Below are 25,204 nucleotides of genomic sequence, written 5' to 3'. Positions count from 1 at the left end.
TGAGTGAGTATCACAAGGAAGGTAAGGTCCTTTGGCGTCCTTTGTTCAAAGATTAAAGTCACATTAGCCTTTTGTGCTGTGTTGCTTTGTTTGTCCTAGCAGCTCAAGCTGATTGTCTGCCTTTTCAATCTCCCATATCAGACTTGTATTTTTATTTTTTTGTTTGACTGGGTGAAGAGAAAGCCCAGCAGTTACTATGAAAGGAAGAGAAGATTACAGCAACTCTTAACCTAAAATTCAGAATTTTATCTCCTACAGCGATTTTTTTAGCCAACCGACAAAGTGCAAATAATGTTTCGGCAATGGGGTTCTCTTTAAAGTATCTTCTATTTATAAAGTCTATAAAACATTAAACAACAAAGTCCACACTTTTGCTGTCTTTCAGGCTTAATGATCTTTCCCTCTTATACTCAATGAGCCAATTGGAGGAAAAAAAAAACCCCACCAGGAACATCTTTCCTTTTAGGTTTTCACAAAAGAAAACTCCTCAAAGGGCATGGAAGAGCTAGACTGGTGTTTCCCAAGCAGGGTGCTTATCATAGTGTTCTACATGTTGCCTCAGGAGCTAATCTGGAAGTGAATAAAACAATGAAATAAATTTGAGAAGGGCCATCATTTCAAAGTGTCTCGACGATAGGCATAGCCCTTTCCTCCTTGTACCAGAATCTGTCATATCTCCTGAGTTATTGCTTTTAACACATCTGTGTGATCTTTTTGATCAGATGACAATGTTCACTAGAATCCTCTCCTGTATAAAGTAAAAGTTTGAAAGTTTTTGTTCTTTTTCAAATTGACATTTGTTCTTCAGAGCCTGTAATGAGAAACTGCACAGATAGTTGGAAAAGGAATGTGTTTGCCTAAAGACATCTATAAATCTTTTCAATCTCATGTTTCTCACAAATTAAATGAGTAAAAGTGGGCAGAAGTGATTTAATAGATTTCTATATTTCTATTTTATGATCAATTTTTGTATAGCATTTATTTTAGATATTTCTTCAAAATTTTACATTAAAGAGTGCATGGCAATGATCAGAAATTTTGCATTTGTTTCCCTGCTTCAAAGTAAATTCTAAATATTTCTTTGAAACAATAAATTGGAAAATAAATAGATCAGTAAAACTCTCCAGTTATTACAGGAAAATAGTTGCTTTGCAAACTAAAAATGAATTTAGGGTGCTTCCGGTCAAATTTTGGTTACCACTAAACTAATCTTTTAGATCTAGCAACAGTTGAATCTACATTGCTTCAAAAATGGAAGCTAAACTATTCATTCAATTTGCAATTTTAGAGATTCTCTCTGTACATGTGTCACTCTCAATTTCCCTTAAAGGTATTAATGAATTTGTTAGATAAGTGGAAGGCTTCCAAATTCTGTTCATGTGTCAAATTTCATCTCTAGTAGAGCGACCCTCTAGATGGATTCTCCGGCATCCCTTGTTTAGAGGTATGAGACCTTTCTGAAACAAAGGTCATACATAGAGTTGGTGGCTCAAATGCATGCATTTGACTTGAAGGTACAATTTTTTTTCTCTTATATCAGTTATCATTTTACTGTTAATTTCTCCTGTGGCAACACAATAGTGTCATGTATTTTACTAAGTGCATAGTACAGTGCTCTGTAAGTGCTCAATAAATACCATCACCTGATGACACAAGCAAATCATTTTGGACAAATCACATCCCATGTGGGATTCATAGTCTTAATTTCTCTGTTCTTCAGTAACCTCATCTGTAAAATGTGAATTGAGTGACTTCCCCAAGGTCACACAGCAGACTATTGGAGGAGCCAGAATTAGAAACCAGGTCCTTTTGACTCGCTGGCCCATACTCTACCCACTAGGCCCTGGTGTTTATCCTATCTAACCTTGCTCACATCCACTGCAAACTGGACTGCAAATTCATTTGTCTAATTTCAACCCACTTACTATGGCTGAATTTTGTCTCTCTCACCACTGACCCATCGCTCTTGTCTTCCATCTGGCCTGGAACTCCCTCCCCCTTCATATCCAACAGACCACCAATCTCCCCTTCTCTAAAGTCCTACTAAAAGCATGCCTCCTCCAAGAAGCCATTCCTACTGGGAGTCAAAGGTCGTAATCCCAGCTCTGCCCCTTGTCTGTTTAACCTTGAATAAATCACTTTACTTCTCTGTGCCTCACTTAGTTCCTCTGTAAAATGGGGATTAAGACTGTGAACCCCATGTGGGATATAGACTGTGTCCAACCTGATCATCTTTCATCTACTCCAGTGCTTAGCACAGTGCCTGGTTCATAGTAAGTGCTTAACAAATACCAATGGAAAAAAGCATATATGTGTATATAGGAATATAGATGCATATATGTGCAGTTGCAATTTTATATTGGCTAGTTGGCTCAGAAGGTTAGAATGTAGTGCTAATAGTGCCAAATTTGTGGGTTTGAGGGAGCGTGGCCTAATGGATAGAACACAGGTCCGGAAGTCAGAAGGACCTGGGTTCTAATCCCTACTCCACCAATTGCCTGCTGTGACCTTGGGCAAGTCACTTCATTTCTCTGTGACTCAGTTACCTCATCTATAAACGGGGGACTGTGAGCTCCATTTGTGACAGGGATTGTATCCAACCTGATTTGCTTGTATGCACCCCATCACTTAGTATAGTGCCTGGCACATAGTAAGCACTTAAGTACCACAGTTTTTATTACAATTATTATTTCCTGACCCTATTCTCCTTCCTTTCTGCCTCACCTAGACACTTGAATCTATTCCCTCTAAGCATACTGATACTCATCCTCCTCCACCCCCACAGCATTCACATATATTTCTTTAAACTCTTCTGTTTCCCCTGTCTCTATTTTAATGTCTATCACCCCAAATGTGTGGTATCCTTCTTGAGGGCAGGGATCATGTCTACCAACTTTATTGTATTGTACTCTCTCAAGTGCTTAGTACAGTGCTCTGCACACAGTAAGCACTCAATAAATACCACGGATTGATTGGTATTTTCTACCCCATCAACATCCAGGGGACAGAGAGCACTGGGAGAGAGCTGGCCATGTGAAAATCAGGCAGCAGTGGCTGAGTGGTCACTGGTTCCCCTGTTACTCTTTCCTTGGCTGTATGGCTCCAGCCAGACCTCTTGCTGTGCTCACTGTCCTCACCTCTATTTCTCTCTCTTCTGTGCCAACTCTAAGGATTTTTCTGACAACCTTAATACAGCCCCAAAGTTCTCCCCAGCCCTTCTTTGCAAGACCACTACTACTGCTCCCTTCACCTCCCGAGCTGGCCAAAAATTCAGCAGGACCAGATGGCTACTGTATTATTAAATCAATACAATCATATCTATCCCCTAAATATATCCAGAGATGCTGAAGATAGCTATATTATCTTCCACAGACCCAGAGTACACCCCTATCCCTGGTGAGTCACCTAACATTGTTTGCTGTTAGATATATGAGATAGTAGAATCTATGCAACCCATAACAACCAGGAAATCTGTCTAGGGTTAATCTGTGGTAATTACTGAGCACTATGTGTCTAAAGCAGTGTATTGAGCGCTTGGGAGAGTACAATAGAGAAGCAAATGAAACATATTGGATGGAAGCAGCAAGTGACTCCCAAATGCTTAGTACAATGTATGCACCCAGAGGGCACTCAGAAAATATCATTAGTAATAATAATAATGACAATGATAATTGTAGTATTTGTTAAGCACTTACTATGTGCCAGGTACTGTTGTAAGCACTGTGGTGGTTACAAGCCAATCGGGTTGAACACATTCCCTGTCCCACCTGGGGCTCACAGCCTCGATCCCCATTTTACAGATGAGGTAACTGAGGCACAGAGAAGTGAAGTGACTTGCCCAAAGTCACACAGCTGACGAGTGGCAGAGCTGGGATTAGAACCCATGACCTTCTAGCTCCAAGGTCCATGCTCCGTCCATTTGGCCACACTGCTTCTCAACTACTGTGTAATTCTAAATACTCATACAAGAAAGCAGTGTTGATTATTGAGTGTTTTCATCAGTTGAGTCAACTGTATTGAAGATACCCTTATTCAATAGGGTATCTTTTAGGGAATAGGGAAGCAGCATGGCTCAGTGGAAAGAGCCTGGGCTTCGGAGTCATAGGTCATGGGTTCGACTCCCAGCTCTGCCACTTGTCAGCTGTGTGACTGTGGGCAAGTCACTTAACTTCTCTGTGCCTCAGTTACCTCATCTGTAAAATGGGGATTAACTGTGAGCCTCACGTGGGACAACCTGATGCCCTTGTATCTACCCAGCACTTAGAACAGTGCTCTGCACATAGTAAATGCTTAACAAATACCAACATTATTATTATTAATGTACTGCTCCCTTTGATTATGGAAGGAGTTAGAACAGTGTTCTAAAATTGTCTGCCTTACCTTCTCATTCAAATCCAGATTTATCAGCGGATTGCTCCTGGTGAGATTTAACCTGTGTGTTCCAATCAAATGTTCCAATCCAACTCCAAATATACCATGATAGGGTCTCCCTACCTCTTTACAGATCAGCCTCCCTGGAGGATAACCCAGGAAGAAAGTCTTCTATCAAGTGGGGTGAAGTCTCCGTCTTAAGGCAAATAGGAAAGATACCTCCCTTTCCCAGTTTTTGCCTTGTTGCGTGAGGCAATAATATCAATATGTCACTAACTTGGGAATGAATTATGCAACGTTTGAATCTCTATTCTATCTGTCCCAGCACTTAGAACAGTGCCTGGAACAAAGTAAGTGCTTATCAAATACCATAATTATTATTATTATTGAAGGGTTCCAGCTAGACTGACCACTATCAAACCAACTACTGCTGCACTGCTAAAGAGATGATAAGACTCGACCTTCAATCCTCCACATGAAGATGATTGTAATACTAAGATTTGTTAAACCTGTTCAGTGTGATTTCAGCAGAACTGAATTAAGTACTGGGATTACATGGTTAAGATTCAAAGGCTCACAAGTTTAATGAAAGAGGAGAGACACAGAGAATATTGAGGCTACAGGAGCAGTAGTAATAATAATTATGATGGTATTTGTTAAGCACTTACACTGTACCAAACACTGTTCTAAGCACTGGGGTAGATACAAGATCATCAGGTTGTCTCATGTGGGGCCCACAATCTTAATCCCCATTTTACATATGAGGGAACTGACACACAGAGAAGTGAAGTGACTAGCCCAAGGTCACACAGCAGACAAGTGGCGGAGCCAGGATTGGAACTCATTACCCCTGCTCTTTCCCAAGCCCATGCTCTTTCCACCAAGCCACACTGCCTCCCCTAATAGTGGTCATCAGTGTAGTTTTTTTATTATACACCCACTGGATGAAATTCACTGTACTAGGTGCTTGGAAAGTGCAACAAAATAAGGGGATAACACTCAATAGGAGAGTGGCAGAAAATATTTACAAATAGAGTAATCGGAATAATCGAACATACATATATACAAAAACACTGAGAATGGGCACAAATATGTATAGGCAAATTTTAAAAGATATTTAAAATTATAATTAAGCATATCAAAGTAAGATAATGCAAATATCTTTAGGTATCTCACCAATTCAGACAAAATGTGTTCCGGGTGAAAAAACTGCCACAACCTCCCAAACATCTTCATTATGTGGCAATGGGCAACTTCTGGCCTGCCACATCTGTGATGGGGCATGGTTTTTCATATTGCTAGAAGGCTGAGAGAAAGAGAGAGAGTGTTAGAGAGACAGAAAGGAAGGGAGAGAGAAGAGGGGGTTGGGGGGAAAGAGAGGGAAGGGACCACTTTGATCTTCCAGAAGTTCCTTTAGTTTGGGAACCCTCATCTGCCTCAGTACTTACATCAGTTCTTGACATAAAATGGTGCTTCATATTATTATTAGTAGTAGTTTTTCATAACAAAAGCTAAAAATCCTGCAAATATGGCAACCACACTTCAGTAATTTTCTAAATCTGGACTGTGGGCCTTAAACTTGCCAACCTACTAAGGCCTGGATTGATCTCCAACATTAGGCATTTTCTAACACAAGTCAAAGATATGAAAAATGGTACAGCTCCTGGACCTGGGAAGGGAACTTCCTACTTAAAGAATTGTTTGGACATTTTGTTAACAGATGGGACACTGAGGGAATGTCACATACCTTCAAAGATGCCTTCTTAATTACTGGCTTCAAGATGATAGGGGAAAGAGCTGATCTTACCAGACTATGGAATTGCTCTCCACTGTTAGAAATATTCTAGCCAGACTTCCTGGAATTCAACTACACTGGTTTCACTATGGATTCTTTGAATCCCTATGTGGCTTTTCAGTGTAGACAAAACCCAAATGGTTTCCAGTTTGCTTGAAGAAGGCCAAGATCCTTGACAGACATATATATTCATTGGCAAATCAGATTTTATGCTTTCTTTAAATTCTGCTCCACAATATGACAGTGAAAAGATAGACAGCGTAATGAAAAGTCCAATTGGTAAGGCTAGCATGCTCTTTCTGAAACCAATAAACAGAGGGTGATGGTAACAAGCTTGTAACAGAAGGTTCTTCAAAAGACCCCAGTTGCAGACAATTTTTCCTGTGGTTGTGAAACTAGGGACCTAGCAGAGTTTCAGCTGCATCAACGACAAGCCATACTCAACATTTAATGGCAAGATCACCCACTATGAAGTCCCATGATACAGTCAATTCATCAGCACTGAAGTTATATTCATTGCAGTCCTACTTAGCCGGGTACAACAAAAGAAGAGAATGGCTGAATACCGATACAAAACAGCTGTTGAATGGTGAACTGGAATGGGACATATGTAAGCAAGAGAGGCAGAAACCAATCTTTTAAAGACGCTGTGAAAGAAAGTTCCAGGCAATGTGGTATATAACAACAAAGGTTGGAAGACCACAGAAGCAGTGGAAAAAAATGCCTGGCATGCTTTAATCAGAAGAAATGTTTCTCTGTGAAGAAACTGAAAGATCAAGATACCGAGAAACACATTGAAACTACCCCTGAAAGAGTGACTGAGTCAAGCCACTGTGCCTCTTGGTTACCTGGATAGCATAAAATTCTGAAAATAGATCCCCAAATATCATGATAGTAATGATAACAAGAATAACTAGGTCACTTATTAAAGACTTACTATGTGCCAAGCACTGTTTTAGGCACTGGGGACAACATGCTATAAGTGGATCGGGAACATACCTTGTCCCACACGGAGCTTACAGTCCAAGAATGAGGGAGAACAGATATCCCCAATTTTTATAGATGAGAAAACTGAGGTACAGAGAAGTTGTGACTTGTCCAGCAGTCAATAGTGGATTGAAACCAGGTTTCCCAAATCCCAGTCCCCTGTTCTTGCCACTAGATTCTTCTAGACTGTAAGCTTATGGTGGGAAGGGAATGTCTGTTATACTGTTGTGTTGTATTCTCCTCAGAGCTTAGTACAGTGCCCTGCACACATTAAGCGCTCAATAAATATGATTGGTTCTGGTCCTTCATGATGTAGTTGTGTTTAATTTGATTTCCTTTGAATTCATATTTGTAAAGCCTCTACCTCAAAGAGAATAAGACAAGCATCCCTGTAGAGTGAGTGAAAATATTCAGGACTCACAAACTTGATCCATCCTACAGACCTATATTTGTTGACTTGAGTGGAGGATCGCCCTCAGAAAATCAAATTGTACCTTAACAAAGAGTCAGGGCCCCAGCCATTGGCAGGAAGTTTCAAACACAAGCTGCACTTCACATCTCTGGGTTTAACAAAGATCACATATCAAAGCTTCATGACCAAATTAATGTGTGGCTTATCCCTCTCCCCAAGGTCTTTCCCCTGGTTTTATTATTACTGACAATATTGTAAGAGCGGTGTGAAATGGCCAATTCACACATGTGCCATGTTTCGTTCACTGCCTGAACCTGCTGGAACATGATTTTCCTAAGAATGATGACAGTAATAAACATCTTCTGGCAGAGGCTTGCAAAATCTGCACCCATTTTAGTCACTCAGTAATGGCCCATAAAATTCTTTGAGAACTGCAGGAGAAAAACAATGTACATACTCATGCATAAATTAAAATGAGAAGTGCCTGATCTATGGAACTCAACCCTTCACGAGCTTGTTAGGTTTGTGGAGCAATAACATGGCACATGGGCATGTGAGGTAGTCATAAGAAAGGTGGTTCCTCAAAGCTAGAATCAGAAGACAAGCAGCACGCTTCAGCAAATAAGTGGAAGTCCTCCAGTGTCAATAGGAATCAGATAGCTGTGACTTAAATCCTCCTAATCAATAATTTCAGAAATGTAGTGAAAACATTTACACTTTTGCTATAATTTACAGTTAAGAAATGTGCTGTATCATATTGATGTTCTACACAAAAATGTGAGATTAGCAAGAAAATGCATAAAAGTGAATTTGTACAATGCCTGGATTTTTTTAAAAAAACCAAGCATAAAATTTAAACTCCAGCATCGTTATCAATGATGAGCCCCTAGCATTTCTTGAGCACTGAATGGAACGCCAATTATTATGACCCGCCTAGGAACATATTTGTAGATGGAGCTCATATAGAAGATGTTAACTTATTGCTTAAGTACAATGATAATCATTTCATCCTCCCAGGGAAAGATCAAAGTCATTCGGATCTATCTTTTAGCGGCTTCCAGATTTTCTCTTCTGAATATGTTCTTAGTTGAAAAAAATACTCCATTTTTTATGGACATTTTATAGAGAAGCAGCGTGGCTCAGTGGAAAGAGCCTGGGCTTCGGAGTCAGAGGTCATGGGTTTGACTCCCAGCTCTGCCATTTGTCAGCTGTGTGACTGTGGGCAAGTCACTTAACTTCTCTGTGCCTCAGTTACCTCATCTGTAAAATGGGGATTAACTGTGAGCCTCACGTGGGACAATCTGATTACCCTGTATCTACCCTAGCGCTTAGAACAGTGCTCTGCACATAGTAAGCACTTAACAAATGCCAACATTATTATTATTGGCCATAGTAATTTCAGCTATTTATGATAGAAGTTTGATGAAATGAAATGAGGAATAAACAAATGAGAAGGAAGTGATCAACCTATTAATACAGTGAATTTCTTTAATTTTACTAAAAAAGGATGACCCAATCCATATTAGGGAAAAAGTCTGTTAGAGAAATGTTTCCACTGCAGTTTTGTTCCAGTATAATCCTCCATTGCTTACACTGAAGATATGACCTATGCAAACATCATTCCAATGGCTTTTGACTTGAAATAGTGTGGAGGATGAAGGAGAAAAAAAGGACATTTTTAAGGTGGCTCTCCCTAAGCTTGTCTCAGTTTCTTCTGTCTCTCCATCTTTCTGACTGTCTCTTCCTCACACACACTCTCTCTTTCGCTCCCTACCTCCTTCTCTATCTTTCTCTTTTCCCCTCCCTAATTCTCTGGAACTGAGTGAAGGTTCTTTATGACCCGAGAACAAGTCTACCAAATCTGTTGTACTCTCCCAAGCACTTAATACAATGCTTTGCACACTGTAAGCACTCAATAAACACCCATGATTGATTGCCTCTTCCCTATCATCCCTTTTCTGTAACTAACTCCTATTTACAATATAGTATCTCAACTTTCTATTTGAATGACCACAAATTCCAATCTGTGGGGTACAAATGCATGTGGTTTTATTGTTTGTTAAATCCTTAAGCATGCAATCTGTGATTGCTGTTTTTTTTTTAAATTATCCTCAGCATGTTAGATTCTAAGCGACTTATTGGAGCAGTTTACTGTATACAGCTGTCTTTTGTTTTCTAAGATGCTACTACTGACATTGAAGTCCTATCCGTTTGATCAACAATGCATTCCACATTGTAAAAATGATAACAATTGTGATATTCATTAAATTATTACTATTTACTAAACATTTTACTAAGTCTGGGGAAGATACGGCACTGCCCTTGTCCCCCATGGGGATCACAATCTAAAATGGAGGGAGATGAGGTATTGAATTCCCATTTTACAGATAAGGAAACTGAGGCACAGAGCAGTTAAGTGATTTGCCAAAGCCACAGAGCAAGCAAGTGGCAGACATAGGATTAGAACCCACACTCCTTGAATATCAGGCCCATTTCCCTACCTCTAATCTACACCATTTGTTCATGTGCCCATTAGCTGACAGGTTGAAGCAGCATGGCTTAGTGGAAAGACCTTGGGCCTGAGAGTCAGAGGACCTGGGGTCTAATCCCAGCTTGGCCACTTGGCAGCTCTGCGACCTTGGGCAAATCAATTTTTCTGTGCCTCAGTTCCTTCAACTGTAAAATGGGGATTCAATATATATATTTTCTCCCTCTTACTTAGACTGTGAGCCCCATGTGGGAAAGAGACTGTACATGAACTGATTTGTATCTATCCCAGAATTTACAACAGTGTTGACACATAATAAGTGCTTAATACCACACATACACAAAAAAAAGATTGAATTTTAGACACTAGGAGAGTGCAACCTTTTCAAACACAGTATGATACTTGTGAGGGAACTTTCAGTTATTTCAGTTTTGAATGAATCAGTTATTTAAAACAAAAAATGGACTGAAATAAAAAAAGCTGTAGAGTTGATGCTACAATGAGACTAACAAGGACTTGAAAAAAAAATAGAATGATAAGGCTTACAGTCTAAGCAGGATGGAGAACAGGTATTGAATCCCCAGTTTGCAAATGAGGAAACTGAGGTGCAGAGAGGTTATGCGACTTGCCTAAGGTCAAACAGCAGGCAGGTGACAAGCCAAGATTAGAAAGCAGGTCATCTGACACCCAGGTTTCTGCTCTTTTCACTAAACCAGTGCTGCTTGTGGGCAGGGAATGTGTCTGATATATTTTGTTGTACTCTCCCAAGTGGTTAATACAGTGCTCTGCATATAGTAAGTGCTCAATAAGTAGGATTGACTGACTGACAGACTTCCAACTGTATGCTTGGAAAAACAGTTACTGCTGAACTGAAGTGTTTGCTGCTTGAAGACCCTGTCTTGGTATTTGAGACTGCCCCTTAGAATTCCCACTGGTTCAAATGATCCCTCTCTTTACTGCCTAATGCCGGGATGACTGGCCTACAGTGGGAATTTCTCCACCTACAGCTTTTAATAATAATGTTGGTATTTGTTAAGCGCTTACTATGTGCAGAGCACTGTTCTAAGCGCTGGGGTAGACACAGGGGAATCAGGTTGTCCCACGTGGGGCTCACAGTCTTCATCCCCATTTTACAGATGAGGGAACTGAGGCACAGAGAAGTTAAGTGACTTGCCCACAGTCACACAGCTGACAAGTGGCAGAGCTGGGATTCGAACTCATGAGCCCTGACTCCAAAGCCTGTGCTCTTTCCACTGCGCCACGCTGCTTCTCAAGATTGTTTCCCACTCCAATTTGGAAATGTTCATTCTACCTGTCTGCTTGTGGGTAAAGCCTCTCCAATCACCTGGTGGCCAAACCTGCTGTCATCCATTCTCTCATGGGCCCTGCCCACCAAGCTTAGTTTGATCATGAGCAGGAGAAGCAGTGTGGCTCAGTGGAAAGAGCACGGGCTTGGGAGTCAGAGGTCATGGGTTCAAATCCCAGCTCTCCAACTTGTCAGCTGTTTGACTGTGGGCATGTCACTTAACTTCTCTGTGCCTCAGTTACCTCATCTGTAAAATGGGGATTAAGACTGTGAGCCTCATGTGGGACAACCTATTTACCCTGTAAACCCCAGTGCTTAGAACAGTGCTCTGTGCATAGTAAGCGCTTAACAAATACCAACATTATTATTACTATTGTTTTAGTGCCCATGAACTGACTGGGTTCCAGGACTTCTGTGAAGCTGATTTTGCCTTGTCACTAGGGAAATGGTGGCCACTTGAGCTGGTTAATCATGGTGAGGGAACAAACCACTGAGAGACAGAGAAGCTAAAGAAGAGGAGAGTTAAATAGCCAATGTCACCATGTGCCTTTTGAGTGCTTACTATAGTGCTGTGCATAAAGTAGACAAACACCACTGACTGATGGACTAATTGATAATTCTCATCAATTCATACATTCAGCATAGTTGGTTTCTACTGGCAATCTTCCAGTGTCCTCAGAAGCAAATTGACCCTATACATCTTTATGTAATGGATGTGGCTGATCACCATGTAGTAGACTAAAAATATTCACAAATGCATACATTTTGTCCAATTGTGCTCATTCACGTGTTTAGTAGCACTGATCGTAGCATACAGTGGATAATACTAAATTTTTCCAAAAGAGTTGGGTAGAGTCAATTAATAGCAGGAGAAAAATCAGTCAGCAAGATTCTTTTTCCCTTCCTCTTTTGGTACTAGCCTCACATAATTTTTTTTTTTTGTAGTGAAAATGAATATTATCATTATCATTGAAGTTCAAATGGCTATCCCCTTTTGATGTAGGCTGGAGGGCCTAGGAACAAAGAGCTTAACCAAGAGTCAGAAAAACGGGATAATAGCATTGGTTTGTCACTGACTTGTTCAGATGCTGGACAAGAAATAAGGATAATAGTTCCAGTCACTTATCTCACAGTGGTGTCCTAAGGCTCACTGCCTTAACACTTGTAAAACACTTTGAGCTTTTAGATGAAAGGTGGTAAGTACAAAGCATTATTATTAGTATAGTGATAGAGTAAGAAAGAAAAAGGCAGTGACTGATTTCCAGGCAACATCAAATCTACGGGATTTGAAATCTATAAGTCATTTAGCTGGGGCAGCTACGCCATAGAGAACCATAGGCTTGCAGAGTCTATGATGCTAAATGATGATATGCTTAAGACAGGATGAAAATTTTCTTTAAGTGACAAGATTGTGTGACCCTAGAAAATTCTCTGAAGGGTAAAGAAGAAAGGATTCCTACAAGTGGTGCATTTAGTCTAAAGTGCCTTTAAATGTACATTTTAATTGCCGGGAGCTATTTTGTTTACTAGCCTAATCACGGTCCAAATTATTGAAGCTCAGCTCATCTGACAAAATAGGTGAGCTTCCCGATTATAAAGTTAGATTTAGTGTGACAATGTCATGTGAGTGGCAGAATAGTATCAAATGAGCAGTATATTTAATCATTAGAAAAGACCACGCAAGATAAAATGTTTCCATCCAAGGAACTTACCTTAATCTAACAGACTGAAATGATAAAAAGGATTAGGAACAGAACGGCTTAGAATTTAACCATTTACAAAATTTCTCATTGTTTAAATAAAGATAATTAAGAGTGCAATGCTCTGGTTCTATTACATACCTATTGAAAACCAGGAGACTTCTTTGGGTGAAATAGCTAGTCACAAAAAGATATACTTTTCACAATGTGAATTCCATAGCCCTAAACAGTTGGGAGACTGACTCATTTAAACAACCACTAGATGATTCCTTCACTTGGAATCTTGGACTACTTAATTAGTGGAGGTTTGGTCAGAAAACATTGAACCACACTGAGAACCTTGAAATAGTCTGAGAGTCATATAGAACTGTTATTTTCACAGTCACTTCCTTTTTGGCTATTCTTTATGCCTGCATTTTTAACAAGCAGTCCTAAACCATTGTGCCTAATTTGTACAAGAAAGTAAGGTGGATCTGTATCATTCTCTTACTGCTGAAAGTTTGGGGGAAAGTTTAAACATTATGGGATCACATATTTTTTAATTCAAAATGGAGCAAAAGGAGGGGCTTCAAGGGGTGAGTCTGATGGTTAAAGTTTTCGGCAAGACAGAAATGATGGAAAGTGGAAAGAGGAGTCAATGAAAAAATGAGATAAACAGGCCAAAATTAGATAAAAGTGATGCTGTGTAACGAATCTGATGTCTTAGACATAGTTCTTGTCCCTAGAGGGCAAGGGGCAGGAGGGGAGAAGAATAAGGGCTCACAATCTAATTCCCACTTATGTACTGATAAGCAGCATGACCTAGTGGGTACCAAATCTGTTGGTCCCACCCCCACAGCATCAATACAATCTACTCTTTCCTGTCCATCCAAACTGCTATCATGTTAATACCATCACTCATTCTATTCCTCCTGTATTACTGCATCAGCCTCCTTGTTGACCTCCCAGCCTCTTGTCTCTCCTCAATTTCGTCCATACTTCACTCTACTGCCAGGATCATTTTTCTACAAGAACTTTCAGGACATGTCCCCCCACCCTCTCAAAAAACTCCAGTGGTTGCCCATCTATCTCCGTGTCAAACAAAAACTCCCCACCACTGGTTTTAAAGCAGTCCATCACTTTGCCCCCTCCTGCCTCACCTCACTTCTCTCCTATAATCCAGCCTGCCCACTTTGGTCCTGTTTTGCTACCCTTCTCACTGTGCCTCATTCTTGCCTGTCTCACCACTGATCCCAAGCCCATGTCCTGCCTCTGGCCTGGAGCACCCTCCCTCCTCAAGTCTGGCAGACACTCTCTCCCAATTCAAAGACTTATTGAATAATATAATAATAATATTAATGGTATTTGTTAAGCACTTACTTTGTGCCAAGCACTGTTCTAAATGCTGGGGTAGAAAAGGTAATCAAATTGTCCCACATAGCGCTCACAGTCTTAATCTCCATTTTACAGATGAGGTAATTGCGGCACAGAGAAGTTAGGTGACCTACCCAAGATCAAGTCAGCAGACAAGTGGCGGAGCTGGGATTAGAACCCAAGACCTCTGACTCCCAAGCCCATGCTCTTTCCACTAATTCATGCTGCTTCTCCAGGCACATCTCCTCCAAGAGCGCTTCCCAGACTAAGCCCTACTTTTCCTCATCTCCCACTCCCTTCTGCATTGCCCTGACTTGCTCCCTTTTCTCTTCCCCCGTCTCCCAGCCCTACAGCACTTCTTTACCTATCTGCAACTTTATTCGTAATGATGTCTGTCTCTCTCCTTCTAGACTGTAAGCTTGTTGTGGGCAGGAAAAGTCACTGTTTTTTGTTGTACTTTCCCAAGGGCTTAGTACAGTGCTCTGCATGCAGTAAGTGCTCAGTAAATACGATTGAATAAATGAATGAAGAGCGTATGGGTCTGGGAGATAGAAGGACCTGAGTTCTAATCCTGACTCTTTTGCTTGGCTGTTGTATGACCTGGGGCAAGTCATTTCCCTTTGCCACCTCCTACCTCTCCTCGTTATTCTCCTTCTGCAACCTAGCCTGCACACTTCTATCCTCTAATGCTAACCTTCTCACTATACCTCAATCTCACCACTATCCCCTCACCCACATCCTGCCTGTGGCCTGGAACACCCTCCCTTCTCAAATCTGACAAACAATTACTCTCCCTGTCTTCAAAGCCTTATTGAAGGCACATCTCCAAGAGACCTTCTCTGATTAAACTCTCTCATTTCTTCTTCTCCCACTCCCTTCTATGTCATCTGATTTGCTCCCTTTATTCATCCCCCCATCCCAGCCCCAAACTACATATGTACATATCTTTAATTTGTTTATATTAAATGTCCCTCTCCCCCTCTAGGCTAATATATTAATATATCAATATTTATAGTAATCGCTGTCTCCTCCTGCTCCTTGTGGGCAAGGAATATGTTTGTTATTGTTATGTTGTACTTTCTCAAGTGCTTAGTACAGTGCTCTGTACATGGTAAGCGCTCAATAAATGAGTGAATGATGAGTGAGTGAATGAATTTCTGTGTACCTCAGTTCCCATATCTGTAAAGTGGGGATTAAGACTGAGCCACATGTGTATCCACTCTGCACATAGAACTGTGTTTGGCACATAGTAAGTGCTTAACAAATACCACCATTATAATTATAATTATTACTAGGTGCCAGGCACTAAGCACTGAGGTAGATACAAGGTAATAAGGTTGCCCCACATGGGGCTCACAGTCTTAATCCCCATTTTATAGATGAGGTAACTTAGCCCCAGAGAAGTGAAGTGACTTGCCCAAGGTCACACAGCAGACAAGTGGCAGAGTTGGAATTAGAACCCACAAACTCTGACTCCCAAGCCCATGCTCTTTCCACTAAGCCACACCACAGTTATTATTATGATGATGATTATTCCCTCCCAGCACTCAGTACAGTGCTCTGCTCACAGTAAGTACTTAACAGGTAGTATTACTATTCTACTAGATATTCTCATAAACAGAAGAGATTGATATATTCTCAGTCACCCACACCCTCATCCAGAAATACCCAGAGAACCGACACTCCCCTCAAACTTCTTGAAACTATCAGCTGGCGTGGGGATGGGCAAAAGCCACAAGAAGAGAGGAGTTAAGAGACAGCCTCAGCCCTGTAGTCATGACCACCACCATTCTCTGGAGATTCTGCTAAGTCTGCTCATAGTAGACTCTGTGGTCAGCCTTTGCTGAGGGCAGAGACCAGAAACTATATGGGATTTCCAGGGAGCTTCAGGCCACACTTACCTGTTGTTGAAATGAACTGTTCTGTGGTTCCACTCCATCACTAATGCCTCAGACTCCTCCCTCTCACTACAGTAGCAGCCTTAATGGCCCAAAACAGACCTGCCTTGCCAGCCTTCTTTCTGTTGATGGAGTGAGGGTATACTGGATGGTTGTGATTTCCAGTGCTCTTTTTTCTTGACCTAATGGAATTCCACAATGAGGAATTCAAGGAGTTTGGCTTTCTCTAGGATTTTTGCAACGGAAAAAAAAAAACGAACTAGCTTTTATTGAGTTCAATCCACAGGACTGCCAGCTGGGAAAGATCTACAGTATTTATTTTCAAGCACAAGTCCAGGAGGCAGAAAGACCTTTTTCTAATCCCATCTCTGCCAGGTGTCTGCTTTGTGACCTTGGGCAAATCACTTAACTTTTATGCCCCAGTTACTTCAACTGCAAAAATGGGATTAAGACTGAGCTAATTATTAACAAATACCAAATGTGTAATCATGGTATTTGTTAAACACTTACTATGTACTAAGCATTGAACCAAGCCCTGGGGCAGATGCAAAGTGATTAAGTTCAGACACTGACCTTGTCCAACATGGTACTCACAGAATGCCATTCCCACTCCATGATCCTCCAGACATGAATTTCTCTAGGCCAGATAAATTATGCATAATGGTTTTAAAGATGGGTGTATTAAGCTATATATGATTGCCCAGGATACATTTACATTTAAGTTCCTGGAAAAAATGGAGATCAATTAGATGTAAAACACAAATGAACTGTCTTCACATAACGGAAAGCAAAGCTACCTTCATGTACAAAAGCATTTGATTTCATGTCAGTTTTTTTTTTCCAACATGTGGTAAGTATTTCCTTGGTTTTAAAATATGATGTCTATCCAAATACATTTTGAGAAGGAGTTTAAATTACCACACACCCTTCTAATTTTTCTAAGGGAAATTTGGACAATGTAAATCTTACCAAATGGATATATAAGGGAAAGCCTTGCAAGGCCTTTATCCTTGTGATACCTAAAACCTGTGAAATTGAGGAGAAATCAGACCAAACAGTGGCATTGGCTTCTGGTTTAGGGTCAACAATCTGTTCCAAACTACTGCTTGAATCTCTGCAGGAAAAGACAAAAATCTATAATGCCAATGGATTAGGAGAACAGTCTGCCTTGGGTCTCTGAACCACCAGGCAGGTTAATTTGAGAGAAATACCACTAACTATTTTAGTAACACATCTGAGTTTACCATGCATTTATTTGGGAAAAATTAAGAAAAACAACTTTTCAAAAATGCTATTGTCTTTTTTTCTTATAATGTCACTAATTTATTCTGTAGTTGTTCCAATTTCCTGATGTTGTGTCTGCTTCACCTATCATGTCTGCAGGATGTTTTCTAAATATGCCAGTTTCACTTTATGTAAAAAAATTTGCCTCCCAATACAAAGTTATTTCTAATGCAGGACTGAGCTACTTTGTGTATGACTAGTCAGGAAGCATTAGTAGGTGATTGATTTCTTCCATCATGGGGCTCCCTCTTGGCACATAGTAAGCGCTTAACACATACCACCAATATTATTATTATTCTTAAATGCATGTGGTATTTAAATAAGGAACCAGTCGTTGACTTGGTAAACCCTTCTGTGACACTTATCCTGTGGAAGGATGAGGGGAAAAAAGTCAAAAACAGCATATGTCAGGATACCTCCACCATATTCTCGATCCCCAAAGACGACGACTGTCAACATTTGTGACTTCAAGCTAGTCCATGTTTTGATATTATTGTTCATGTTCCTAGAGGGAGGGCTGTGGAAGGACTTTTGCATTCATGTGGAGGAAAATGTTTCAGCTGCTTTTTACAGGCACTGATTGCTCAAGACAAAGTGATTGACTGCTACATGGGCTGAGGCTGAGGGACATAAACATACTATAATATGTTTTGTCACAAACAATCACAGATTAGGGCCCTTTTCACAGGTGATTGAACAAAATGAATAACAGAATTGGGACTTGGATTCTGATGCCTTGTTGCTCATGTAAACTCAATGTTTTGCATTTTAAAATTTGTCAAATGCATAAGCCTCTGCTTAGGGAATAAACTCTATTAATCATGACATTTCTCTGGGTGTACTTGTAGACAGCTCCTTTTTTTGATTAAGCTTCACATACCATTTTAGGTAATAAAGCAAGTGAGTCATTAACAGCACAGCCTCACTTAAGGCACTAGAAATCACTAGTAACGGGTGAGACCTTATAATGCATAAACTCTAACGGTTGTATTCCAAAAGGTAACGTAACCTCGGTAAAGCCGTTCATATTAATAATCCCCACAGTACCTCTCAGAGAGATGCAGATGTAGAATATATTTAGTCCCATTTTACAGGCTATGAAACTGAGGTACTGGGAATTAAAAGACTTGCTCAAAAATCACACAGTGAATTGCTTCATTACCTCCTAGCCTTTTGACTGCCAATTCAGTCAAGGCTTTATCTATATCCTGTGCATAAACTAGGCTTTCCATTTTATTCTTCAGGGTCTAATAATATTTGCATTTAAGAACATTAGGGAGTCTTTCTGCAGGATAAGTTTGAGCATTAATTTTAAGCTTGCATAAAGTGTCAATTTATTAAGCAATAAATTGACATTTTTTTAATACCCTGCCAAATGATGGAATAAGGTGTACTCTTTGAAACACAAATAATAGTTCAGAGAATCCATTTGAGTTATAAAAGATTTAGGAATAGGGAACCTCAAGTGACTTTCTCATCCAGTGATTTTCTTTTTATGTTCTGAATTGAAGGAAAGTCTGCCATAAATTAAATAGAACTCTGTATTTAGTTAGTATTTCATTTTATTTTCTTCCAAGATAGATATATGATGAGAAATCACTTAAAGGAAAAAGGACCCATCTTTTTTGTAACCATTTCCAGACCATGCATACTGGATTTTCCAGGAGACTGACTTGAAACTGTGAGGAACATAACCAAAACCAAGTAAATTCATTAAGATTTAACTCTCCCCCACAAAGTACATCTGATTCTCCCTTTGTGACATGGCTGGTGATTATGGGATAGAAGAACATCGAGGTATCAACAAAATACAAGCATCAGCATCTTAAATGTGAAAACTGTGTTTATGCTGAAAAAAGTTTGGAAAAAATACCAGTCTTTAATTTAAATCTGTCTGGGGTTGGTCTAAACTTGAGTTCTGGCTATTTTCAAAGACTGTTATCATGAGTATTTACCAGGATAACATCTGCATAGCATTATATGCACCCAGAGAACATCTTTTTTCAAGAAGCATGTTCATTGTGGTCCTTTACATAGATTTTACTACCACATTAAAGCAATCAGAAATGGAAAAAATGTTTCAAACCTCAAACATGGACACAGACTAATATTAAACGGAATCTTATAGTTTATGAATTGTTGCAGTAACTAGAGTCTATGGAATAAAATGCTGTTCTGGGAACTTGTTTCTCTAAGGTAAATCAGCAAGCCATTAACCTTAAGTGCTTCAACCAGGTAATTCTGTAAATGTCATGTACAGTCAAATACTGAAGTGACACTACAGTGAATATAGCAGAGAGAACAGGGAAAGCATTTATCAATTAGTCGTTCTACAAAAAAATCTTACATGCCCTTATAAAGCCATTATGAAAAGAAGTACTAGAGGGAAGCTAAAAGGGTAAGTGTATGAAAAGAGAAAAAAGTGCAATGAAAAAGCATTTTCAAAATGATTCATTTTGAAGAAACCAAAGGAAAAATAAATAGGTGGTTCAAAATTACATGACATTTTATGCTTATCATCATTTTGAAATATGGAGAATGCATATCAAAGCTTCCTTAATCACTAATGCCATTTTGATCATTTTTGCATAATACATTCTATATGTATGTATATTAAGTTATATATATTCATATATATATTAAATAAGGCAATATCATTTTGGTTTAATCAATGAAGTAAACAGATTTTAGTGGATCTACAACATTTGGCAATTTTCAATTCAACTAGTGATTTACCCCTGAAAATATCTGGGTCACAGAAATATCTTCCCAGGGTGAAAGTATGCATTAATATGCTTTTGAAAGTGGAAGATTCTTTACACGCCACTAACGGAAACCATGTTTCAGCTATGAATTTAAAGCAAACCAAGACTCTCTGAGTTTTACAGGGTTGACATGTCAATGCGAAGACACATCATATTTGATTATGTTGTCGCTTTATATCCTCTGGCTATTCCCTGACACTCCGCAGGGCTCTTGTTCTACTTTCTGAGCTTCTTTACAAGGCCTTCTTTTAAGGCTCCAGGCCCAAACAACATTTTCAGGACTTGATAGTATTTGTTTTTCTGTGAACAAGCACTTCATTATTGGGTGAACAAAAATTGACTTTTGATTTTCAGTTTGTGGAAGTGAAACTGGATCTCAATACTCAGCCTATCAAAGTCACTAGTGAAACCAGGTCATTCAATAGCCTCAGAAACCTGCAAAATAAGCTCTTTCTGTTTGGGTAAAATGAAATAAGATCATGGCTTAAAAACAGGTGTGAATGCTGTTATTTTTCAAAAAGTTTTTCTCCATCTTATGAATCTAAAATTCCCCAGTCTATAATGTATTAACTGAAGAAACTTGGATTAAACCCAATAGATGAGGTCCATTAATTAGATAATCAAGTAGCTAGACCATTAATTCTCTACAGTATTATCTACCTACCTAGTTTAGTTCTATCTTGTTTCCCAAATAGTTCCCAGACATTTGAAAGCCATGAATCCTGCATTAATTTTTTAATATTTTAAAAGCCATTTGTTTAGTGCTTACTATATAATAATAATTATAATAATAATAATAATGGTATTTGTTAAGTGCTTACTATGTGCAAAGCACTATTCTAAGCACTGGGGGTTACAAGGTGATCACGTTGTTCATTCATTCAATAGTATTTATTGAGCGCTTACTATGTGCAGAGCACTGTACTAAGTGCTTGGAATGAACAAGTCGACAACAGATAGAGACAGTCCCTGCCGTTTGACGGGCTTACAGTCTAATCGGGGGAGACGAACAGACAAGAACAATGACAATAAATAGAGTCAAGGGGAAGAACATCTCGTAAAAACAATGGCAACTAAATAGAATCAAGGTGATGTACATTTCATTAACAAAATAAATAGGGTAATGAAAATCTATACAGTTGAGCAGACGAGTACAGTGCTGAGGGGATGGGAAGGGAGAGGGGGAGGAGCAGAGGGAAATGGGGGGAAAAGAGGGTTAAGCTGCGGAGAGGTGAAGAAGGGGTGGTAGAGGGAGTAGAGGGAGAAGGGGAGCTCGGTCTGGGAAGGCCTCTTGGAGGAGGTGAGTTTTAAGTAGGGTTTTGAAGAGGGGAAGAGAATTAGTTTGGCGGAGGTGAGGAGGGAGGGCGTTCCAGGACCGTGGGAGGACGTGGCCCAGGGGTCGACGGCGGGATAGGCGAGACCGAGGGACAGTGAGGAGGTGGGTGGCAGAGGAGCGGAGCGTGCGGGGTGGGCTGTAGAAAGAGAGAAGGGAGGAGAGGTAGGAAGGGGCAAGGTGACGTAGAGCCTTGAAGCCTAGAGTGAGGAGTTTTTGTTTGGAGCGGAGGTTGATAGGCAACCCACGTGGGGCTCACAATCAATCCCTATTTTACAGATGAGGTAACTGAGGCGCAGAGAAGTTAAGTGATTTGCCCAAAGTCACATAGCTGATAAGTGGCAGAGCCGGGATTAGAACCATTGCCCTCTGACTCCCCAGCCTGGGCTCTTTCCACTGAGCCATGCTGCTTCTTGAGCATGTAAATCACTGTACAAAACACTGGGGTAGATACACATTAATTAGGTAAGATACAGTACATGTCCCACATGAGGCTCACAGTCTTAATCCCCATTTTTAGTTGAGGAAATTGAGGCATAGAGAAGTTACATGATTTGCCCAAGGTCACAGAGCAGATAAGTGGCAGACCTGGGATTAGAATCCAGGTCCTGAGTTCTTTCCACTGGGCCACGCTGCTTCATTTATGACAAACTAAAAATATTCCCCTTAGAAAACAAACACTTTTCAAATTCCTTAATCTCATTACAAGTCTCTTTTAGCTGGTGAATTCTATTTACCACCACCTTTTTGTTAAGGGTTTTTCATTTTTAGGTATTTTATAGATGTTTTGTCAGAAACTTGTTTCATATGATTGAGATCAGGCCATTTACCTGTACAACTCATGACTAGGACTAAATCTATGTTCTAAATGATTCAAGAAAGATGTGCAATTAGAAACATCAAAACTCCATGAAAGCTCCAGTAATCATGGCCGAATCAGGTCCCCAAAAAGGGTAATGACCATATTTGAGACAATCATTCTTGCAAATTGGGAGGACTAGAAAGAGAAACATACTAAAGCTAGAGTTTACAAGATAGCAATTAAAACCACTATGGCTTAAAGCTGCAAGTATCAAGATTGAATGACAAATTACCAGATAGCAGTCACCATATGCTCAACTGCATGGCTACAAAAGTCTTTCCGTGGTGAAGCATCTGGAAAAGAGTTCAAATTAAAAATAACCCCAAACTAAATCAAGCTAGCTTCAGTCATACCCCAAGCATAGCTGAAGAGCAAGGGGTTATATCATCCTTGTCCTCAAATAATTTGCAGTCTAAATGGAGTGACAGGCAGGCACAGATTTATTCATTCAATCGTATTTATTGAGCACTTACTGTGTGCATAGCACTTAGGAAAGTACAATACAACAATAAACACAATCCCTGCCCAAAATGAGCTTACAGTCTAGAATTGGGAAGAGAAACCTTTTCAGGTTCTGTAGGGCTGGGGGTGGGGGAGGACAAAGGAAGCAAGTCAGGGTGATGCAGAAGGAAGTGTCAGAAGAGGAAATGTGGACTTAGTCAGGGAAGACTGCTTGGAGGAGATGTGCCTTCAATAAGTTTTTGAAGATGGGGAGAGTAATTGTCGGATTTGAGGGAGGACATTGCAGGCCAGATGCAGGATGTGGGCAGGGAGTCAGCTGTGAGATACATGCAGTAGGAACAAGAGTAAAGACAGATTTACCTTATGGAAAAACTAAGCAAAAAATGCAAAAAAAAATGTAATGATTATGTACATAAGTGACAAGTGGGGCAAAATGATATGCAGAAGTGGGAATTGATCAGGAAATGTCTTCTGGAAGAATTGGTTTGCTAAGAAGAATTTGAAGGTGGCAGGAACATGATCAGGCAGACTTGAGATGGTGGCGGTGGTGGTGAGGTATGTTCTTTCTATGCAGAAATGCATACAACTATCCAAGTAGTTCATGCAGAAATGTGTTGCAGATGGAAGAACTGTAATGATATTTGTCTGAAATTTGGAATTAGCAATCCTACTTAAACCTATCAATGTTTAACTTGGCTCTTATTGGATTCTAAATCCAAAATCAAATGCTAACTGGGACCCAAATCTTTTGATATTTCTATATTTCTCGGTGATTTATTTGATGTACTTCAAAAACTTGTGGCACAGTTCCGATACATTTGGGTGCCCATTAAATAGCTGTAGACTGACTAACCAAGTATTGACATGAAAGTCCTCTGAGATAAAACAACTGATGTCATTGAGAGCATGAGAGATTAAGGAGCTGTACAAAGAACACTAGTGAACGTGAACTGGCTTGCATCCTATCTAGGATTAAGCATAGAAAATGTGGAATTTAGGCCTGGAGCCCCCTTTGTTTTATTGTCTAACATTAGCTCCCTTTTTAAGAATCCTGACAAATAAGAAAGCATGTTTTGTTCCTGCTTCATTAGAGGCAGCAGTAGTTAATGTTTATAGAATATCAATAATGCAGTTTGTAGTTCTGCATAATTAAAGACACCCCATGTTAATAAAATAACTTGAAAAGAGACTGCACAAAACAAGGCATAAATATGCTGATGCATTTAGCCTTATTTCAGACAAGTTTAATTACAAAGATATACACCTATAAAAATATTTTTCTGTCACTTAGAGCTATCAAGCTTTACACCCATTTATGATATTAGTGAGAAAGAGCAAACATTATCATAATGACCCATGGTTTAATTTTTGTAGGGATGGGTATCTAGATTTTACATTTACATATAAGCATATGTAAATGGAATATATTTTTCATTATTAAAAACATGTTTTAGATATGTCACAAATTAGTGGGAATAGGTCAAGACTCTGAGTCAGATGACCTGGGTTCTCATCCCAACTCTGCCACTTTCCTGTTGCGTGACTTTGGACAAGTTAGTTAACTTCTCTATGCCTCAGCTTTTGCATCTGTAAAATGGGGATTCAATACCTGCTATTCTTCCTACTTAGACTGGGAGACCCAATTGAGCCAGGGACTGTGCCCGACCTGATTATCTTATATCTACCCAAGCACTCACAAACTGCAAATTGCCCTCTCATATCTACCATATCGTGTTCCAACCTTCAAAGTGCCCCTAAAACGTCACCGCCTCCAAGAAGTTTTCCCTCACTAATGGTGTCCCATTTCTGTTCTTGTCACCCTAGGGCCACTAAGTGCTCATGTGGAAACTGTTTTTTTTTTATTTTGGTCCTTTTTATAACGGTATTTGTTAAGCCCTTACTATTTTCCAGTCACCGTACTAAGCTCTGGGGTACCTACAAGCTAAGCCAGTTGGACATGGTCCATGACCTATATGGGGTTCACAGTCAATCCCCATTTTACAGATAAGGTAATTGAAACACAGAGAAGTTACGTGACTTGCCCAAGGTCACACTGCCAATAAGTGGCAGAGCCGAGACTAGAACCATGGTCCTTCTGATTCCTAGGGCCATGCTCTATCCATTAAGCACTGCTGCTTCTGAATCATTCATTTTTCTTTTCATTTCATTATTCATTCAATGTTTTACT

The 25,204-nt window shown here is 39.8% G+C and overlaps 1 long non-coding RNA gene across 1 annotated transcript in view; it reads right to left on the bottom strand.

The window, feature by feature from the left end:
- Positions 1-16,622, bottom strand: part of LOC114811311 — a 77,174-nt gene extending 60,552 nt beyond the window's left edge. Inside the window, exons 1-2 of the long non-coding RNA XR_003758990.1 lie at positions 16,314-16,622; positions 5,548-5,677 (exon numbers count right to left, since the gene is read on the bottom strand). This is a non-coding gene — a long non-coding RNA (uncharacterized LOC114811311). The remainder of the gene's footprint in view (positions 1-5,547; positions 5,678-16,313) is intronic.
- Between the last annotated feature and the right edge of the window lie 8,582 nt (positions 16,623-25,204).

This window comes from Ornithorhynchus anatinus, chromosome 4 (assembly GCF_004115215.2).
Source record: "Ornithorhynchus anatinus isolate Pmale09 chromosome 4, mOrnAna1.pri.v4, whole genome shotgun sequence".
NCBI lineage: Eukaryota > Metazoa > Chordata > Mammalia > Monotremata > Ornithorhynchidae > Ornithorhynchus > Ornithorhynchus anatinus.
The sequence above is the reverse complement of the archived record's forward strand: the minus strand, read 5'-3'. Positions and strand labels throughout refer to the sequence as shown.